Source organism: Osmia lignaria, chromosome 3 (assembly GCF_051020975.1).
Source record: "Osmia lignaria lignaria isolate PbOS001 chromosome 3, iyOsmLign1, whole genome shotgun sequence".
Taxonomy (NCBI): domain Eukaryota; kingdom Metazoa; phylum Arthropoda; class Insecta; order Hymenoptera; family Megachilidae; genus Osmia; species Osmia lignaria.
In genome coordinates, this window is record NC_135034.1 from 9,183,919 (window position 1) to 9,205,988 (window position 22,070).

The following is a 22,070-nucleotide window of genomic DNA, read 5'->3' on the forward strand; positions in this document are numbered from 1 at the left end:
AAATTTCTAACACACTGAATAATCTTTTATATGGAACAAAGCATGCCAAATTACCTTAATTCGAGCAAGTAATTTCTTCTCTGATAACGTGCCATTGAAATCATTTTCATATTGCAACAATGCGGTCGACCGGTGGACGATGCACCACTACATTATAAATCACCGTCCACGAGTAATTTCCTTTCAAATTCCTCGGCTGCCGTTTGTACACGTGGAAGATCGCAATATTTCTCCGTTTTCCGTCGGAAACTTCACCGGACCGAAGGCAAAAGCTCGCCCGATTATTCTTCATCCTGGCGGCCAGGGGGATAGGTAAAGGAGGGAGGAAAGGGTGGAGCAGGAACTTATTATGCCACGTTGCTTTCTGTCGTGGTTTATTTGAATATTGCTACGTGACCGTAATGCATGTCAGTTGTCGGTGTGGGCGAGCGCGTGCCTGTAATGTTTGCACCACCATAAACTCGATATATAGGGTGTCAAGTAAATCATGGTTTTCTATAACAATCGTGAAATTAATAAAAATCCTAAAATCGCAAATTAATCTGTCTCTAATAGTGTAATAATTTGACCAGCCATGTACCCCTATAAGGGTGACACTTGAATTTCTCATCTATATTAATAACTATTTTTTCAGTTGCCTAATTAGAAATATTAGATACCTAAAATTATGCGTTATGGCATTTATCATCTCGTGACTTCGATTGGTATAAAATTCTAAATATTACATTTGTAATCAAAATTAATTTTGTAAATGTTCACCCTCTATACGTGCGTACGGGAACTCAATAACACGGCAAGGAAAGCAAGGGGTTGAAGGGGAGGTTACGCGATTTGCGACAGTCAATAAACTCCGTGTATTTCTGGGGAAAAAGGTTTTAACCCCCGCGAGCTGGATGTGAAAGCTGGCAAATCTTTCTCTATTTCTCTCTTTCTGTGTCGCCCCGCGTGACAGCATGTCCGAATAATGGAGAAAGGCGTCCGTCGACGCCTCGATCGTATCGTTTCCGTTCGCCTTCGCCCCTGATTTATCGATGTTCCGTTCCCTCTTCCAATTGGCTTCGCGGGGGCAAGGTATTTTTGAGATCTCCGAGAGAAACGACGGTAAGGATCAAGGATCACGCGATGGATTCACGGAACGTTTGCATTCGACGAAAGACAATCGTATCGGACATCGACGCGTTTTCTACGCTCAACGTGGACGTATACGCGAACCAATCGATTCGAATGTCAAAGCCTGTCTTTTGGTTATCCCCGATGAAATTGCCCCGAGGATCATTTATCCAGGTTGAAACTTCCGGTTACAGGAAAAATTGGATTATATGGAAAGGATGATATGCTGTAGGATTAAACGAAAGATATTATTATGCGGCTGTTTACTCAGCAGAAACTACGTTAACTTCCTCTAAATTGATTTTAATATTAATATCGTGAAAATTAAAATTTCAAGAATTATTATTCCAACCTACAAAATAACAAAAATAATTTTCCAAGGTTTATAACTTTGTCGGTACTGATCCTTCCATCGTTTAAATTGTAATTTTTAGAATATCGTGTACATAGAAGATATAAAAAAAAAGAAAAGAGAAGCGCACAGAAAAGAAACTAAATGCTACCTGTTCTGCATAGACTTTCCACGAATGGTGTATGTTTTTTCTTTTCAGAATGCTTGCACAGCAAGTTCGTGTTCCACTGTCCGAATAACGTACAACGCATAGTTACAACTCTACACCCCCCCAGCCTCTGCAACACCCTAAATCTGCTTTCGGTTGTTCGCGTTCCGTGTTCCTGTCACTTTGTTTCTTTTTAAAATATGCGACGAGAAACGTTTTGAGAGCCAGCTGTTCTAGCTGCGCGAGATTCTAACGAAGAAACGGTATCCGAGCTTAAGATATTAACCCGATAAATTTTATCAACGAAATTCTTGTTTGACGCTATTGAAATTACACGCCACCTGTTACGTAATATATGAGTATCACCTTTCAACGAAAGAATTAAATAGTTGAAATTTATTGCCCGAGCCATCAGTTACGTTTCTCTAGCTGAAAGAATTTAATTTTCTTCCGGATGATCTTAGTTCATTAAAAGTTTCTTAAAAATGGACTCTTCTCGCGTGACTGTCCTATTAATCACGAAAGAAAATTATTACAATAAAAGAGAAAATACTATGTCAATTATTCGCATGTAGGTATATTAAATTGTACGCGTCAGCGATTTTAATTTCACGAAGGGACTTTTTTTATTTTCATTCCATTGTTTCAAACTGGCAGCACTTTAACTCACGGATCGCGTTGAATTTAACACGTCATAAAATCAATATTACCAACACGTATACGGGATGTGTTATGCAGGTGGTAGAGATCCGCGAACACAAATGCGATTCAGTGAAAATGCATTTTCAACGAGCAATAGGCATGGCCCCGTTTTATCATCCAATAAGTTTTATAACCTTTTGTCGGAGTAATGGAGAACCAAAGGGACCTATAATATCAATAACCTTTTCTACCGAACCTACTCAACCCTTTGTCTTTCCTGTTTCACCCCCTCGCTTCAGCCGCCCTTGTCACGCCTGTGGCTCTTTGACTCTCACTTTGATTTACTGGATTAATTTCCTCTCTGGCCTCCACTCTTCTCCTATACCTATACGTATAATCCTTATTTCGTGATATTTGATTTCAGAGTTTGTCAGAGGGTGATAAATTAATTTCATCGCGTTTCTATTAGCGCCTTTCTCTTTTTCGATCTCTACTGATTTTCGTTCCTTTGTATTCACTGACGGATCAATGCAAAGCTTTAGTTATTTAATTTGTTAATTTGGGAATTTAATATTAAAAATGAACAACTCGTTTTATTGGGTTGCCTTAATGGTAGTTAAGAAAAATTTCAAAGCGTTAAAATAATATATAGATATATATAGAAGCTTTTATTCATCCCCCTTTTTCGAATATGTAATTCGATCGAAATGAATATTCCGATATTTTCCATGGTCGAATAAGCTGAAAAGAGGGAAAGGATGATAACGTTAGGTACAGGTTGTTCCAGGTTCGCTCGTTTTACGCTATTACAACGGGGATGTTGCCACGGAAGAGAGAGCCACGAAACCCGTCGGGGGTTTTCCTGAAACGAGCCCCGTGGATTGACATTAATTTTTATGGAAATTCACGTACGACCCTCGGTTAGCTAGAAACCGGAGCGTGACGGGGCTGGGAAAGCGAAAAACACGTCGCTTACACATCGCTTCCGTGTTTCCTCGTGTCTCTGTTCTGATCGCGTGTGGTAGTGAGCACCCTTTTAACTTTTAGAGTGCTGCGAATGGATATACACTGTGTCCTGTAACTGATGGCTCAGAGAATAAATCAAATTTTTTTTTTTCATATGAGAATTCCTTTCTTGAAAACCAATTCAGAAAATTTCAATCCCGCTAGTAATATGGAATATCCATTTTATCTGTTGACCTACAAAGACTTGAAATAGTTCAAAAATAGAGACGAATAATTCTAAGGAATTTTATGTGAATATAATTTTTCTCTAGGGTGGACAAATTTTAAAAATTTGGAATTTTGAAATGTTGGACTTCTACAATTTTAGAATCTGTAATTTGCAAATTCTGGAATTATAAAATTGTGAAATTTTTTAATTTGTTAATTCTAGAATGGTGATGGGATCAGTCTCCATTTTTGAGGGGCTAAGCTCACCCTTACCTAGTTACATCAATGGGTATGTTGGTAGCAAATACGAATTTATATAGGTGTGACGAATTTCCCGTGTCAATGCAACATTTTGCAATCTATGGCACCCGCGGTGACGTTCGTGGTCGAAAACCAACGGCAGATGAAACGAGAGGCGGCGTATTCAGTTCGAAAATAAATAATAGCATTCAACTGAATCGTGATCTATTTTCTTTGAATCCTAGCTACATTCAATACTCCTGTGAAAGATGGTCATCGCTTTGCTTTCGGTTTACAACCCCAGTCACACTGTTAGCCATTGATTTCGATGGCTATGGCGACACATTCGTTACGATTTTGAGCGTTCACGTTTAAACTTTGGCTTATCGATAGCGATCCTGTAGTACTTTGGTCAGTTTCAATTTTTCAGCTGAATCGGTAGATTTAGTTAAAATGAAAATTCAAAGTAAGTACTATGGATACAACATTTTCAAACTACTCTGTCAGGCAACGTTAAAACCGTCCTCCCTTGTTTCATTTCCACCCCTATATTTGATTTTACGAATCGAACGTTTGCGGCACTCAATTGATTGCAATTTACGAATAGCACTTGGCTCAATTTCATTTGTAGACTGTGCACTTGGCACGACAGCCTCGTAATACCATAAGCCTTGAAAATCTGATGAAATAGCGTACACGAATCGTCCTTTGAATTTGTTTAAATTTGCTCAAGCGAAAGTAGCCTATTGTAAATTTATTATTAGCTTTTTGAAAATTTTAAACATTCGAAGCGTGAAGTTATTCTAAAAAAAATAACGATGTTTGAAAAGAGAAGCAAACGAAGAAATAGCTGGAAGCGAAACGTCGCTTTGCGCAAACAGTGAAAATCCAAAGGTTTGAAGATTTCAAAGTATATCCATGATAAAAAGTTTCTCTACACGAGTTATATCGTTCAATCCCTTTTCATTCGTACGAAATGCTTTGAAAATTGGCATCAAAGTTAATGATTTCCGTTACTTTCTGCCCTTCTATTGAATCCGGCGAGCTTCGCAGATTCTAAGGATGCACAGGCCACACGTTCGCGTTCCCCAAAGCTTTAGAATCGGAAAGGAGGCGTCTGCCTTTGATAGCTGTTAAGGTGAAAAATATTTCTCTTGGCAACAGCATTTGGAAGAGGGATGCGTTCCTTTCGCCCCCCCCCCCCCCCTGCACGCCGTATATCTTTCGCCATTTTCATTTCCTTCGTTCATACGACACCCAAAAAATTTCTTGGAAATCATTGAACAGGTACCTTCGTTCAGAATTTAAGCCAATTACAATTTAATCAATAAATAATATAAAATCAATGATTTTCCAAAAATTTTCAAGTGAAACGAGTCCAAAGCGATATGATATCGCTTCTACTATTTTAAATTAGTCGGTCAATTTACAGGGATGTTACTCGATACTCATATGCATGCATCAAGATTAATCTCACGTATCATTCGTTGATCACATCTACTAGTGTATCAGAGGAACGACAAGTTAGCCGAACAGTCGAATTCGGAGGACTGTGTGGTCATTATTGCAGAGCAGAATTTATGTAGGCAATCGAATCGAAACGAGGAGGAAGGGGTATTCCGAGCAATAATTAATATATGCTGAGAGTCGCTTGTTGAACCTACCGACCGGTTGATTATGCTTGCCACTGTCGTAACAGGGAACAATGTTAGGCGAGCAGAACTGGTTTCAGTGTACATGCACTAGATGCTGCCGGTTCATTATAGCCTTAATTACTGAAATATATAACACCGGGCAAAGCTATCTATTCTGATTGGAACAAGAAGCGAAGAAAGAAATACAAATATAGACGAAGTATGCAAATAATGAAAAATTGAGGATAGGAAAATATTAGAATTCTATGAAAAATATATTAATTATTTAAGAAAATATTTTTAATTATTCCTCCTTTTGGAATGCATAAGATTAATTGTAGTTTACATAGTAACTTATGGAGAATGGAAGATGCTATGTAGAAAGTGTATCACTCTTTAGGGAAATCAAACGCCACTCTAAGGGGACTCGTTTTACGATGATGTATGACTGCAATGTTTAGAAAACTAGGTTTCAAGGGGTACATATATGTATAACAAATCATCTATTTGCACCTCTTTCTGCGATCGGGATGATAGTATTTAGAGGTGAATGTTCAAGCACGAGGTAGAGTTTAGGAAGAGAAGTCATTAAGAGAAAAGTTTGGAAAGAGGGTGAGGGTGAAGAAGTTGAGGGTGCGAGTTTAGTATCGTGTAGTAAAGAGCTCTTTACGTCACTCGATTGCTATTATCTTCGTTTTACATATACAGGAGGATAAAATAATGGAAACCATGGTTTTCTTTAGTTAACACCTTTCTACAACCTTCTATTGATAAAGTTAAGTGTAATTTTTCATTTTATATTCTACTACAATGATATCATTAGAGGTCAATTTTGAAAACTTCGGTTTAGACAATGTAGCAACTTAATTTACAACACTAGAACAGGATGTTCTGAGATTACCCTGCCCGACTTTCCACTTTTTTTCGTGGCTTCATTAGCCTAATTAGGAAGCAGACCTCAACAAGAAAAGGAGGGGCAGACGCAAAGTGCTTGGTGACTTGTGAAATTCTCCCAGGACTCTTAAGACTTTGGAGTTTCTTGACGAATACTAAGGAAAAATAACTCTTTGATAGTAAACCTACTAGCGTCGTACAGAGGCGACGTTTCTTTCAAATTTGAAAAATTGATATTTGGTAGAATAAAACAATTATTCGTTACGTTGATTTATACGTTGATATAACGATCGTCTACGCAATAAATAAAAGGCTATACTACTTTTTTGTACATGATGCACCCATCAAAAGGCTTTCCTCGGTTATTCAACTTTCCAGGTGGCGCGTATTTATCCGCCCCATAAATAATCACGAAATACCATGTCAGCATGGAAAAAGTTTACCGTGAGCGTTTAATTCCTGCATCGATAGCTCGCAAACAGAAGCGAATTTCTGATGCGAATGTATTGTTCAACGTTTAACCCTTTAGTTAAAAACGAGCAAGGAATTAATATACAGGATGGACACTTTAGAAATTTTTCTGTTAAAGGGTTATACCGATGATAAAACGCGAAATTGGGTCAACGTCGATACGAAGGAGAATCATTCGAAGCCTGATTTCATGACACGGTCTCGACGAATGGGAAGAGGAAATAAGAATGGTTCCGCAATGCGCGCGCGTGCGTGGAGATCCGCCAAGATAATGAGCTACGGATAATTAAGCCCACCGTTACGGAATTTTCTTTTGTTCCCGGCAGTTTTAAAACGACGCGAAATGCGAACGAACCTCTGACACGTATTAATTTTCCCATTGCAACGCTGTTCTCGCCTTCTTTAAATCCCGAATGAAAAGCATCTAACGAGCTTGTAAAAAAATTACTTTCACGCCTGCACATTTTCAAAATGTGCCAGATATCGCGAACGGCGGATCGTTCGAAAGATTTCTTTTCGAATGATAACGACGGTTGAAGCCCATTAAAAGCAGCAACGAAGCCAAGTGGTAATTAAAGCTGATAATGCAAATGCGCGTGAAACTGAGGGAAGAAGGAAGCGGGTCTGGAGATACTCCGTAGGCAACAGTGCCACCGGAAGTCCCGTAGATACGCTACTGCCGGAAATATCGTCGAAATATGCTAAGAGCCGACCTCGTGGTCTTAGCATAACAACGGCTTGGCATTCGGTGCAAAACTTTTGAATATGGAACAGGCCGCGTCGAAAGCCCGGAATTAAAACGAGATCCACCCTCGTTCGTTGCGTTCCACCCGCGAAATGTATCGACGTGATATCCTGTCTTACCTTGTCGTCGAATCTGTAGACATCTCCAGAAGAAGTCTACTGGTTGTTTCGAATTTGTTTCCGCAGGCTGGTTAAACAGTATCGAGTGAGAATAATTCCAGGTTCGTTCCACTGCTGAACTTCCGGAAGCTTTGATTCGAACGGAAGCAAACGGGACGGTGTTTGATGAATCGTTAACTTGTTTGACTCGATGTAACGGTGTAACTCCCGACGAACGAACCGTTTGTTTAACTTTACGGATCTATTTGAGATGAAACGTTTATTTTTTTAAGGGTTAGCCAATGACGTAAAAGTGTTGGTCTAAAGGTCTAATTATGTTAAGGATTAATTAAGAGAATCTATACACCATGCGTAGAAACTCACGTGCTCGAAGCAGACCCGGTACGCAGTACACAAACCCCGACCGAAACGTTCAACGAACTGGAAACAACTGAGCTCCGACCCTGGGTCGAGCGCGTGAATTTGTAAACATATCCCGACACGTCACGTTGGACGGATTATAATGCTTCAGAATTATTCTAATATATGTGAAACTTTTCGGGAGAATTATTTGATAAAATGAAAATTAATTTGGACGAAGATAAGACGAAAGTAACCAAAGGAAAAATTCTTTCTTTCTCAAGTACCATTCTTCTCTATCGCATTTGCATTCGAACTGGTTGAAATGCCAACCGTTGGCATGTCTTTGACCGTAACAGAAGAAACGAGGATAAGGTGGCGAAAAGTTCTGGATAGTCGGGAGAAGAAGAAGTCCGACGAGGCTACGTGGAACCCACACCATGAGTTTGTGGCCATTAACATGGCAATGGCGATTGTTACGGCGCGCCGCGGCGTCGGTATGGTCGAACGACAACTTTGTCCTCGTCGACGGCTGTGGTTGCGAGCACGAAGAACTTGTACACCCAGGGGAATACATTAACGATAATCTCAGCCTTCGTACTGGAAAATAGCGCCCTTCCATCCTGGCTATTGCATCGTCACGCTCGATTATCGTCAAACTAATGTTTCTTTATTCAGGTGAAAAAATTTCGTAATTTTAACACTTTATCAATTTGGAAATTGATTTTCTACAGGATAGAACGAACAATGGATGATATTTTGCTTCTACGAAGAAGACATTTTCTGTATTTTCACGGTGTCCTTTGATTTTTTGTCCATGGAACTACAGATTTTGAATCCATGAAATAACAAGCATCTGGTTTTGTAAAACGTCTCCCTATTATACGCTTCTGAAGTTTGATTCCGATTTCTTTAACACCTTGTGTACATATCAGAGAGCAGGATGGTACATGGAAATGACATACTGAATAGAAGTCAGTCGAGTAGGTAGAAATGAGCCAATCTGGCAATGACACAATCCTATGGCAACGTTGACGTGCAATCACACATTGAAAATGCATTCTTTCCACGAGTTCAACATTTTTTATCGTCATCCATAGAACAGATCTAACGACAAATGCATTATACGGAACATCGATTGTCGGTATTCGAAATAAGTCCAACTCGCTTTTTTCATTATTTCGTGTTTTTAAAAATTTGGAAAGAAAACGTTCGAAATGTGTTCTCTGTTCCATGAAAAATTCCAACGAATAATATTGTCGTTCCATTTCCTCCTCTCCTTTAATGTTTCTTTAATGTTTCTATGGTACAGTTTCGAATGTATTTTTGATGCACGGTATGGTAAATACGAACGGGGGTGGAGAAATTTCGTGGACTACATTCATAAAATATTTCTCATTGAAATAATGCTTCTCCAATTCTAAAATACATTTTCCTTTAGGAAATTTCAACTTTCGGTTTAACCCATCGATACTTCAGCATTTTGTGCTCGTAAATTTTGCGTAAATATTTGTAAAATATTGTAAAGAAATTTTTAATAAAATCTGATGATTTGAAAACAGAGAACAGTGTTTAATTTCTTAACAAAATACTTCGTTTTTCATAGACTCAATGCTTAAAGTAAAATGAACATTACATTTCAATATTATTACAAAGTAAATTCAATGGTTTTTAAATAAAATCAATACGAAAGGATTAATCAAAGCTCCTGAATTTAAAAAGTAACATTTTTCAATTCATTTCGACGTTCCTATTAAAACAAATATTCTGAAATGAATATATTTTAAAATATTTCACGTGACTTCGTTTATCAAAGGGATTGTGTTATTTTAAAATGAAACATTTTACTGCATTTGTCATTTTTTGATGTAAAAAGGTATTATCAAGGAAAATTACATGTAGCTGTGTAGAATTTTTAAAAAACGTCGAAAAGAATTTAATTGGAACATAAATATTGTAGACTGGATATTGTTGCAGAATATTTATTTTAATACGAATATTTTTCATTTATGTAATTAAAAGATTTCCTAATAACATGAGTGACAGATTTCTATAGAAACGTGTTAATATTTGCAAAAAAATTATATAAATTATTTTATTATCCTCCAAATAGGATTGGTTAAACCATTTCGTCTCAATGGATTGATCGATGTGGTGGATTGTTTCGCAGACGTGGACACAATTGGACAATCAACCCTCTAGGAGAAAAGGGTCGACGAGGGTATTGTAGGGACGAAGAAGGAGAAATTCTCGTAAAAATGTTTATGTGGAAAAAAGCTGCAAAGGACATGGGATAAGAGCCTGAGGTACTTAAACCGAACTGATTTACAACAGTCTGCAGTTGTTCATCGAAATTTACTGATAGAACTGATCTTTCTCGTTTTACGTCGGCAAAACTTAACGACGGAGTAGTACGTTCGTCGTTTAAAGACAGTAAAGTTGTAAATTTTAACTTTCAAACCCAATAATAAAACTAATTAATCTCTATGTAACTAGAGATGCAATAAAAAGGAAAATCGAAATTTTACAAGGAAATCTGAAAAGTCAAATTCCCTCTGATCTTATGCTTTTATCTTCCTTTAACGTTTCTGATTTCGCTTTTAGGAACGTCAGTTTCTCGTCGATCGCCAGCGTTCCTCTGAAAGAGGTAACACTATCAACTGACACGGGCAAAGGTGCATCACCCTTTCAAAAGTGCTTCAATAATCCGTGAACGAAAAATCTGTACGGTCGTGAAAGCACGCCGATGCTCGACTGTCGGAATAGCAAATCACGTGCCCTCTCGTCCACCGTTTGTTTTCGATCACGTTCGCTTCGCGTTGCCAGTCTTTTCGCTTTGACATCGATTTTGTATCGGACAGGTAATTACAGATTTCGAGTTATCTATGCGAATCCATCGGCAGAACGTGCCTGGAATTATTAGCACGCGTTTCGTCCCCCAACATCCCTCATCCCCCTGTTTGCCTGTCCATGCCCCCTGTCCACTTTATTCCTTGACGCGAACCACGTTCACTTGCCGGACCGTTTCTCTGCTCGTTTATCGAAAGACGTATTACTTGCTCTCCTTCGATGGAGACATTTCGTTTTCTGCTTCTATTTCTGTCCGGCCACTTTCCGGAATTATTGGCTCGCTATTCAACCCCTTTCACAAGTAATTTTCTAATAGAAATGCTAAATTTTGAGATCCATTGATTTTCGAAAATATTTCAAACCTTACGTTTGAAAATTAATTAATCACATTCTTTTCTAAGGAAATAGCAAACGTGTTAATGAACTTTACTCCTCTATTATCGTACCTATGATTATCATTCTTTGTTTAACGAAACTAAATAGAGAGGAATTTTCGAAGACACTGGAAAGAAGAAGATAATACAGATACATCCTCGTGAACGAAACGATGCTGGTAGCTCGATGTACAATAGGGGTGACTGACCGGTCCGGTGAGAGTTGGGTGGTCCAGAGGGTTGGGCGCCATGGGTGCGGCGGCGAGTCACGAGAAAGGGGTGAGTTTATTTTCGCAAAGCCGTGATATACGTAACTTCCAGCCCGACGGTGTATCTCGAGCATTAAGGGAGCATTCGCCGTGAAAGCTTATCGGATAGTGGCATCGATTTCTTCGATCTCTTCAGCCTGTTCTAGATCGCGACCGGCCCGTGAACGGAATAAGAAACAGACAGGATATTTCTTCCGTTTCGCTTCTATTTTTAGTACAATTTATTCTCTCTTCTACGCTATCTTTTTTACCGATTCATAGTTCACAATGTGAAATTCGGACGGCGGACCGTGAAGAGAGGCCCGATTTTAATTTGAAGAGAAAGAAAATCTTAGGTGATAGACATAATCGAATCGACCCCATAAACAAAAAGGCGACGAAAGGAAGAAGTGTCCGGTTGAAGACAGAAAGGTTTAATCTCGTTGTCGGTACAGTAATCGATAGCACCAATTGAAGTTTCTTTGCTGCGTGGTGAAATGAAAAAGAAAAGGGAAACCGGAAGATCCGTGGGAAAGATAGTCGTATCCTATCAGCTATAGAAGAGGATGCCAAAGGCAGTTTTCATCCTTTAACGTCCAAAACGGATTACCGTGATAGATATAACGAAATTGAACGCTTCTTCTTTGCTACTTCATCCTTGATGTTACTTCCAGTATCAATGATACGATTATTTCGAAGTGCATATTTTGTATTTTCAGCAAAAGAAGACTAATTTCAATTGGTTTAATTATTTGAAATCCTCAGAGATTCGTGTTCATTTTTCTCTAAATAATAATTAGCTATTATCAGATTTATAGATTTTTATAAATTCATTAGATCTCGTTTAAATGAAACGATTTTGATCCATCGATATTCGACGGTGTCCCGTTGACAGTTACAATTTGTCGATGAATTTCGAACACGATCCCCCGGGATTACGGTCACGGATTGTTTTATTCCGTGTCGCGGATAGCTGCGTGGCCTCTGCGTGATAATAATTAATGAACGAGCCGTGCTTTGAACTCTGGTAATTACGTTATAATTGCATTAATTGTTCTGTAGAAATTCATAATGAGATTTGCTCGCCGGACTGGTCGCTAAACACTGATTGATTTACACCAATCCCGTCCATTCGGAATTATCGAACTATTCAAATCGGCTGCCAGGAGACACCTCCTATTGATTCCCTGCTGTATCAGTCATATTATAAATCAGATTATTGATTCTACGCGATATTCCACCAATCACACCACGATCTTTAATTCAACTATGCAATTAAGGTGTCAACTATGCGTTCAAAAAAAAATAAATTATATCGCAAACATAGTTGGAATAATTTACCTTTTCCTTTGATCGAGCTAAGCAGATTCTCGGTAATGTCAGAGCTTAAATATTTGTTGTATATTAACTGTACCCTACGGAACTAGAGTAAATAAATTAACCGTCTAGTACTTGGACCGATTATTCCCTTAATTAGCGTCTTTACTGTGAAACATGTAAATTTGCTGAGTTCTAGTTACAAATATCAGTGTCTTAGTTATCTCAAACTGCATGTTTACTGTTGCGATTGTATCTATCATTTGAAGACGAATCTGACTCGAGTTTAACGACTTGTATACACTTATTAATTACGTATTTAGAGACTGCGGATGTTTAAGCATAATTCGAGAACTTCAGTATGTACGAGGATTTTTAATAAATAAATTTCAATCAATGATACATTTATATTGCAAAGGAAATTTTTTACTTTCAGTAAATCAACTCATTCGGTTAATCATTTATTCATTATTGTGGATCTTTGTAAAGGATCGTTGGAACAACGTATTCAAACTCAATCGACGATTTTAATTACCCTTAACGCGTCGTTTGCAAGACGAAACAAAGCTCGCATCGCGGTATTCTGAGGAGAAAACGAACGTGGGAATTTCACTGAATTTACATTTCCCTGAGTCCCGGTAGACAAGGAATATTACCGGGGAAGGGCGGTTCAGTTTGATTCCTTCTTTGCGTTTCGCAGCTCTGGGATTCCTCGAAATGATGATACGTCAAGAACTTGCCAGATATTTGCTCGTTGCAAACACGTCTTGACAATTTTCCTTCTGAAATTTTACACTACCGAAAGTCATTATTAAGCCTCGAAGGATGGTCGAAATGATTGTTATAATGACCGATGGAACTTTATGTCGTTCAATCTGAAGTTCTGTATGAATTATGCTATATTGCTGTTTCCATGATAGTCTTTTTTTTTATAATTAAATGTTAACTTCGAAAACCAAGCCCTCGAAGATCTGATAGTCCTGGGGTTTCAAAAATCTTAATCCAGTCCACTTAAATAAATTTTCTATATTTTTGTCTATGACACATTGTGGTAAGTACAAGAATGTGTGATTTTTCAATTTAATTTTTCAACTGGCTACCTCATATTATCGGCGTAATATCAATGGTATTCGTTCCTTCTTTTTCTCCGATTCTTCGATAAAATTAATTTCCCCATCGGTGGTTATCGAACACGCCCACCACGTTCAACGTGTTAAAATAATATTTCTCGAATACCAGTGTAATCGAATAATTAAAAAAGAATGGAAAGATAAAAATGGATATGAAGTTACTCGAGGAAGTTACAGAGTATAATTCAGTTAATACCAGTAACCAATGGGAAATTCCATGGTAGGTGAATTTAGGAAAATAACGATTCTGGGCAAATAAGTACTTTAAAACAGATGGCGGTCGGAGCGAGCATTGCTTTGCAGAAAAATTGCAAAGGGGTTGAATGATGTCTACGTGAGAAAGGAAAACTAGGATAGGTGTCTTTGATTAATGCGGCTCGCTTTTCGCGAGGAAACACAGAACCACGTTTTCAGGTGAAAACACTTCCTGTTCCGACTATAATAAATTCCAAATTCTATTCCGAATACTTTTTCTCGATGTTACATCTCTTTCTGTCCACAAAGTTATACCAAACATCAATTAAAGTGAGCTTCAATATACAAAGTGTGTCAGATATTATTTGCTATAATTGGCGATTAATTATTACTCAATAATTTATGTAATCATTTTCTTCGAACTTTAAGCTTTAAATTGATATATCATAAGCGTTATTTTATAATACTTTTATGTCATCAAATCTTAATAGTATCATAATAAATGTAGATCAGGGTAAGCTTCCTAATAACAACATAAATATGACGGCTTACCCAAGCCCGTATTATTCCGTAAAAATTATTACGACCAAATCCGGCAGGTCCCGCTTAATACCGCGATATATTCCATAAAAATAATCAGACTTGTACATGCACCATCGTACCTCGCCAAACACATTAACCATCCATCCGGATGCTTTATTTCTTCATATAATCTTCTGTGGTGGAAAAACTTAGCCGTGTAATCCCCCGTGTTCCCCTTAACGTTTCCCACAGACGGTGTGAACCCCTTCCATACCTTTTCCCCCGGAACATTTTCCCGAAGGATGGCCGTATAAATTCATAAACAATGAGCCAATACGGTCGCGGAGGAAAAACTCGGGGATGCGAAGCATCTGGACAGGAAATGTCGTCTGTCTCCGAGTAGTTTTACTTTTAGAAAGGGACTTTCACAATTTTTATTTCGCTTCTTTTCAAATAGTATTTTCACCAAAGCAAAACTTCTTTAATATTTCACGACCTCTTCCCCTCTATTTCTCTACGGTTAGCTTCCATTAATTTTGATTTGTTAAAAAATAGGATTATTTTTAACGCGCTTTATGGGAACAGTTCTACTTTAAGAAATCGGCTTACCGAAACACCCTGTTAATAATATGGTCGAAAATGAATTTCGTGGGAAATAAAATCATGGAGAACGTATTACAAAATTACGACTGATTTCACGCGGCTGACCACTTGGTTTATTCTACTTGACCGTCTACCCACTGCTAAATCTATTCTCCTGAATTTCCTTTACGATTTAATCTTTTAACTGTGCATTTTATGGAATGTGTGACTCTATTAATCTCACGTTTCTTTTTATATTTTGAAGGTGCTAATACATTTTCTGAAAATATGAAAGATTCTTTAACCCTTTTCACAGCTTAATTTTCAATATCTTACATTTCAGAATGATAAAGTACTCTTTAAATTGGAGCTACTAATTTTCCTCGAATCCTGTATACGAAACACCATGGAGAGAAATTTTTTTCCTGTCCAAGGGGATGAAGAAAATAGAAAAAAATCGCGCAACGGGGTTGAAACAGCACGAAACACGTACGTTTCCACGAAACAGGGAAAATTAGAAGAAATATATTTCTTCCTAGACGTTCGTTTCAGCTATTCAATGTACAATTTATGAGGCACGATTCTCCACGGAGAAAACGCAATCGAAAAGTTATCTGCGGCCCGAAAATGTCGTGGAGAACGAAGAGAAACGTTAAGACGCGGGCAGAGGAAGGATGGGACAAGGAAACGAGATTAAAAAATATATCCTGCGAGGCGCACAATTCCACTCGAGCGACGATCGATCATTCCTATGTATCAGCATTCCCATGGTCGAACTACGATGGAACAGAGAGAAAGAGAAAATCCATCTTCGGCTGGCGTTTGACGTCGACATAGACGTCGAGGAAAGGGAAGGAGGATCTTGAAATTCCTTGAGACTATTCGAATGGAAAATAAAAGTGTCGGCTCCTTTTGAATTTGACCGCGTATCCGGTTCACCCTCGCCCACGATTATTATCTCCGTTTTGGGTGTCGATAAAGTTATGCTGGGGATGAACACCCACAGGGTGTATTTGGATATTTTCAATTTACTGATAAAATGGAACTTTATTATAAAATAAAATAATTTTAAACGATACTTTACGATTTTTTATTCTCATCTACCGTGAATATTCTGTTATTTTATTGCGAAGAAAGCATGAAAATCACAGTAGCCGGGAAAGACATCATGAGAATAGAAATTCTTTGTTTCCGAGTGTAATCAAGGTGCAATCGGGATGATCTGGAATTTCGTTCGATTCGAATTTGAGGTTGTATCGGTTCGTTTGGAGGGTCAGAGAAGAGAGAAAAGAAAAGTAGTAATTGTACGTGGTAGCGAGAAGAGGAAAGGTGGAGAACGTCTGAGGAGGTTGACGTGCTGCAATGCCTGAAAGACGAGAAAAGCGAGAAATTCGAAAGAAAAGAGAAAAGAAGAAGACAGGCGTGATTCGAATCCAACGAAATACGAAAAGAAAGAGTTAACCTCTTTAACATTTCGAGACTTCTCAACAACCTTCTTCAAACTCTTTTCTCCCTTTTCTTTTCTCTTCTTTATTCTACTTCTATTGAATTTGATTAATACTTGCGATTCCTGAAAACATACCAATAAAGTGAATCACTGCAAATTTCTCATAGTTCAACTCTTGAACGATAGATCACCGATACAGTGAAGATGAAAATTTAATTTTAAACCATATTTCATTTTCTCTAAATAAACCTGTCAATAGAGAAACGCGATCGGTTTTGTAAAAGAGGAGAAACGAAAGGATTGGAGTGTCGCGAAAGGTGGAAGAAAATTGCGATCAGTTCGCGAGCTGTTCTCGCCTAGCAATCCATTAACGGACCAGTGAAAAGGTCGAACATCTCTGCTGGTCGTCTTAGAACGTACCGAATCCTCTGATTAAAATTCGCGAAACCGGCGAGAATGAAAGACCGCCTTTGGATTCAGGAACACGAACCTCCTGCTTCTTCATTCCCTTCGCGTTTCACCAAGTGCGAGTCACGAGAGTCGACTGAAAACGGCGGAAGAAATTATAGTGGCGGTACGAAAAGGGCACAATGTAGCCTGGCAAAAAAGAACGGGTACGTCGAGAAGAAGCTGACACCGGGAAGAAGACGAGAGAACGTGAGACTACCTTAATGGTTACACAGCCAGAGAAAGAACGAAGATTACGATGACACGTAAGTAACCATGCGAGATGATTAATGGATTCTTTGTACGGCTATCGTTGTTCGAACTTCCTCTTTGACGGGGTCAAGATAAAACCATTCGTACACTACCCTATTCGTTGTTATGTTAGGGGAAGTCGAAAGAATTTCTTTCTTGGACCTACTTTTGTTACCTTCAGGAATAATAATTCTTTGCTTATATAATAGCTGAATTTTTGGTATATTTGAAAAGAACATCTAATTTAAAAAAAAATGTAAAGAATACTTTAAGAGCTTAAAATTTTGGGATGAAAAATTTTTAATACACCTAAAATGTTAATAAATTGCTCGGTTTGTAGTAAATGACTGGTAACTGGTTAAAAATAGATAAAGTATCAAACCACCCAAGGGAACCAAAGCATGAAATACCATGGCTCTTGAGGATCAAGCTGGATTTTATCCTCTCTAAGCTCCCGTATCACCTATTCATGTAGTTATTCCGCTGTATCTACTTAACTTGCACATTCTCCTACATAAAATTTCAAGCTTTTCCATTTTGAAATTTCCAATATCGCACAATTTCGAAAAAGTGTCTCTCCTATGTTCTGAATCATTTTTCATCGCATTGAATTTATTACCTTTCCTAACTTTAGTTTCTATCCCTTTCGAATATTATTTTTATTTCACCTAACTCTGTTAGAGATACCTAACTAACAAATTATTTCTTCTTTTCATTTTTATCAATAATTTTCTATCTCTCCTACGTTCTTCCTCGCCAAAATACTTGTATTCTTTCTTCAAGTTCACTTCCTTTATTCTAGAAGAGCGTTGTCTTCGAACGAGACAGATAATAAAAAGAATTTCTCTGCTACCGGGGTCTCGAACGTGCCTAGCGACTGCTCGCAGATCGCAAAATCCATCGACAACGGCATCTCTATTCCCATGAACGTATCAATCTTGCAGATAAACACGGTGCTTCCCGAGGACTTTGTCGTGCGCGTCCCATCGACGAAAAGGATAAAATATTTGATCCCGTGAAATTCCATATCCGAAAAAGCTCACCCCGATAAGGCGGGCTAAGAACGCGCGCGCACGTAGAGGCCAGGTGATATGGGAAGAATATTTCGCGAAGGGGATCGAAATCGGCTACGATCTTTCCGATCCTTTTTCTTATACTCTGCTTATACTCTTTTGGTACTCGTCCAGCTACCTTCTCGGACCATTTTCTTGAATACGTAACATCGGCCTTGCGGAGAAGCAATCGGCCGAAATATTCATGCGACCTCATTTCATGGAATACAAAAGGACCAATTCGTGTCTAACGATACAGCGAAGTGGATTAGGTGATCGAAAAAATGGTATAGATTGCCTGGAAATGTGTGAAATTGTTGGACATCGATGATCGTATATACAGAGAGGATTTTGGAGAAGACATTTCAAGGAATTACCGTATTGAGATAAATTTCCTTAAGAAAAATGATAATACGAGAAATGATAATACAGAAAATTCAGATTTTCAACAGAGTTTTCATAAACTACACGAAATTAGAAAAAGAATCGAGAATAAAACGAGTTGAAGGAACACTGATGCAAGAAATTCCAGCAAGTAGACTGGAAACGTGTCTAATGAAGAAAGTCGTCTACGCGTCAGAGGGTTGTTTGCATGTCGGTGCGCCTTTAATGGAATGTCAACGTCCTGTCGTCGAATTTCTTTTTTTTTTTCTTTTGTCAACTAGACAGGACTTCTGTTCGTGTCTCGGATAATTACAGAAAATTCAAGAAATGCGACAAGAAACGAAAGGTTTCGTCTGGTGGATGCATTGTGGGCGCGGCTCGTCTTGCATTTTGTGGATCGATAAGCTGTCGGAATGAAACCCGTCACAGGAAGTAACGCGACCAAACCTTGTTTACGTGCTTTCTAATTCTCTTGATTGATTATCGATTAGGAAATTTTACATGATATTACAACTACCATTCGAAAATTTTAATCCAAAGATTTGTTCTCTTCAGTCATAAAATTCAATAAAATAATGAAACCTTTCTCTTACAATTTAATTTGAATACCAAAAATACTATTTTTCTAAAAATAGTGAAATATTGTTGTTGCACTCTAATTCACAGCAGTATTGCATTTTTCAATACCGTTTTCTAAAACTGCAAAGACTTGACAAGATTTTTTTAACCAGTAAGAAAGTTGAATAATTACAGGACTCGTCATGAAAACTGATGGTATAACTTCGTCTATTAAATATAATTATGGTACCCTTCGTGTCGTTCCATTCGCAAAACGATCAGATTTTTCGAGTAGAGTGGCGACCAATTAAAAAGTTTATGTTCCTCAAGAAGAAATAAGACGATACTCAGTTGCTTTTGTCGAAGCGAAGTTTCTATTTCAAAACTAAAAGTTCATTTTAACAGTGCGGTTACAAGGGCTAATAATTAACTGCTATACGCGAATGCTAATTGCTTTGTAGCGTTAATTGCGCGTTGCTTGTTCGACCCGATGTAATTTTCTCTTGAACGGCGCAAAAAATAATTAAAACTTGATTGCTGTTATTCGTAGTAATATACCGATCGGAGAACGAATCAAAAGATAATTTTCATTACCGTTCAAATTATACAGAATTAAGGTGAAAGAAGAAAAATTAAAGAAAATTTTATCAAGCAGTTATTTGAAGAATAAATGAAAATTGTCTCGTCGAATAATTAAATAACTGCACAATGATCAGCGATATCAATTTATCCCAAACTGGTTTTGGATAGAAAAACGGCTGTTTTTCAATTGAGGACATAGATGAATGTATTGTACACGAAATAGTGTTGAGTTCAATCGACTATAAAACACGTACGCACAATGTTCACGCTGAATGATCCACGCTTTAAAAAAAAAGGGGGTAGATTTTTGTTGTAGAGAGGGATGGTCGAAGCTGAATTGGTTCTTTGCTCCGCAATATCGGCGGGAACTATCGTTTTTGTAGTAATGGCGAACATTCAGTCATTGAAAGCACGCTGGGTTTTTTGTTTTTCGAATTTTTTTCCACACGCTTTTTAAGGCTGCTCTTTTCACAAAAATTCGCGTACCTTCGAACGCGAGTCGAAAGCAATTGAATAATTGCAAAATTAAAGATTTAAAATGTTACAAATTAATTTTAACGTTTCATTGTTTCTTCCAGAATTGTTTCTTTAAATCTCTCTTTTTCATTCCCTCAATTTTCTGTTCTTTTCGTCCAATCCTCTCCCTAACTCCTTTTTCAACTTTCTGTCAAACCTCCCTTTACTTTAATCCTTTCTCTAGCTCTCGCTTCAGTTTCCGTTGCTTGCTTTTCGAGATTGAAAGTAGCCAGACGTGAAATGGGACAAACTCGAGCTTCATCTTAAACTTTCCGAATAATTGTACGTACGTATACAAAATTTCAAAGGTACATTACACGTGTTCTATAAATTATCCATTATATACGAACGTTTCAAGAAAGTTTATCTTTTGCTCGTTTTCTAATAACGAGAATGCGAGAAAAGAAAAAGAAAAGGATGAAAGTGGCGCAGAAAATTAATTCGTTTCCAGAATTCTCAGACTCACTGTTTTCTACCTTCTTTCTCCTACCGTCGTCTTTTCTTTACAGAAAGCCACTCAAGTTCTTGTCAGCAACGACGAACATGTCCGACCATTTCTTCCTTCTCTTTTCCTACTTTTTACACTAGCTTCCACTTAATTACGAAAAGCATCGTCACGCTTTTCATCCGCTCGTTTGAGCAGCAGAACACCACTTTCAACGAATTCTCTTTTCTTCAAACGTTCAACTTGAACACGAAGGTCAATTCGAAATGATTCCGAATGAAAATGCTAACTAATCGATTCAATTGTGATAATATAGATATTGAGATATCTATCACATAATTATAACTTTGGAAGACTTTAGAAAACTTTGAAATAAAATAATAAAATAGCTATCGAGTATAATTTATTTGGAACAGAAATTATTCGACAAAAAAATCAATTCAATTTCCGGTATTGATTTCAGTCTATCATTTAAAGTATTTATCTCCTAGTAGTTTATAGTTCTAATAAAACGAAGCTGACTTTATCCAAGTATTAATGATCGATTTACGATCACGAAACAGTTAACTCCGTCGTACCGAATATTGCGTTCTCAGGATTAAACCGTACGTCAAATATTTTACATTTTCCTCCCGCTCGCACACACGCATACGAGTATTAAGAGCATCGAAGCTGTTAGCGTGGTGAGTTTTCACGGCAGGAACAGAGAAATTGTCGATGCATTAAAAGGAAGGGAAGAAAAAACGAAGATAAAACGTATATTGCAACGATAATTCGATAAGCTGCTTCGTATTCCCTCGTTGTTTCCTCCTGTTCGTTTCTCGTCTCTTTTATTTATCCTTCCCTTCTCTCTCTGTCTCTCTTTTTTTTTCTGTAATATCCACAAAACTCATAGACTTCCAATCTGTTTCAGTAATAACCAGAGTAAACGATCGAACGTGACGTCACTGGGTTCGAACGCCAGTAAGCCGAAAGGATTGATATTGTCAAGCTTTTGTACAGGTAAAGCGAACCGTTTCTACATGTAAAACGGACAACAGAAACTCTCTCGACGCCACAGCCATTACACGTTAATGTTGGACTTTGTTTGCCTTGAAAATTGATGCCCGCTATACCAGCCACCCCTTCTGCTTTCACCCCTTTCGACCTCGCAACCACCGACCCTTGTTGCCTCCACGCTATTTTGTTTCTATCTTTTTTTTTTTTTTTTTTTTTTTTCATTCTACTCTTTTCGGTCGCGTATCTGTCGCGCGTTGCACGTTTTATCAGGCATCGTTCGAACGTAAAATTCAACCTCGTTTC

The 22,070-nt window shown here is 37.9% G+C and overlaps 1 protein-coding gene across 7 annotated transcripts in view; it reads right to left on the reverse strand.

Moving 5' to 3' along the window:
* Positions 1-22,070, reverse strand: part of LOC117610975 (TWiK family of potassium channels protein 9) — a 222,782-nt gene that overhangs the window by 17,476 nt on the left and 183,236 nt on the right. The gene's annotated exons all lie outside the window — the stretch shown is intronic.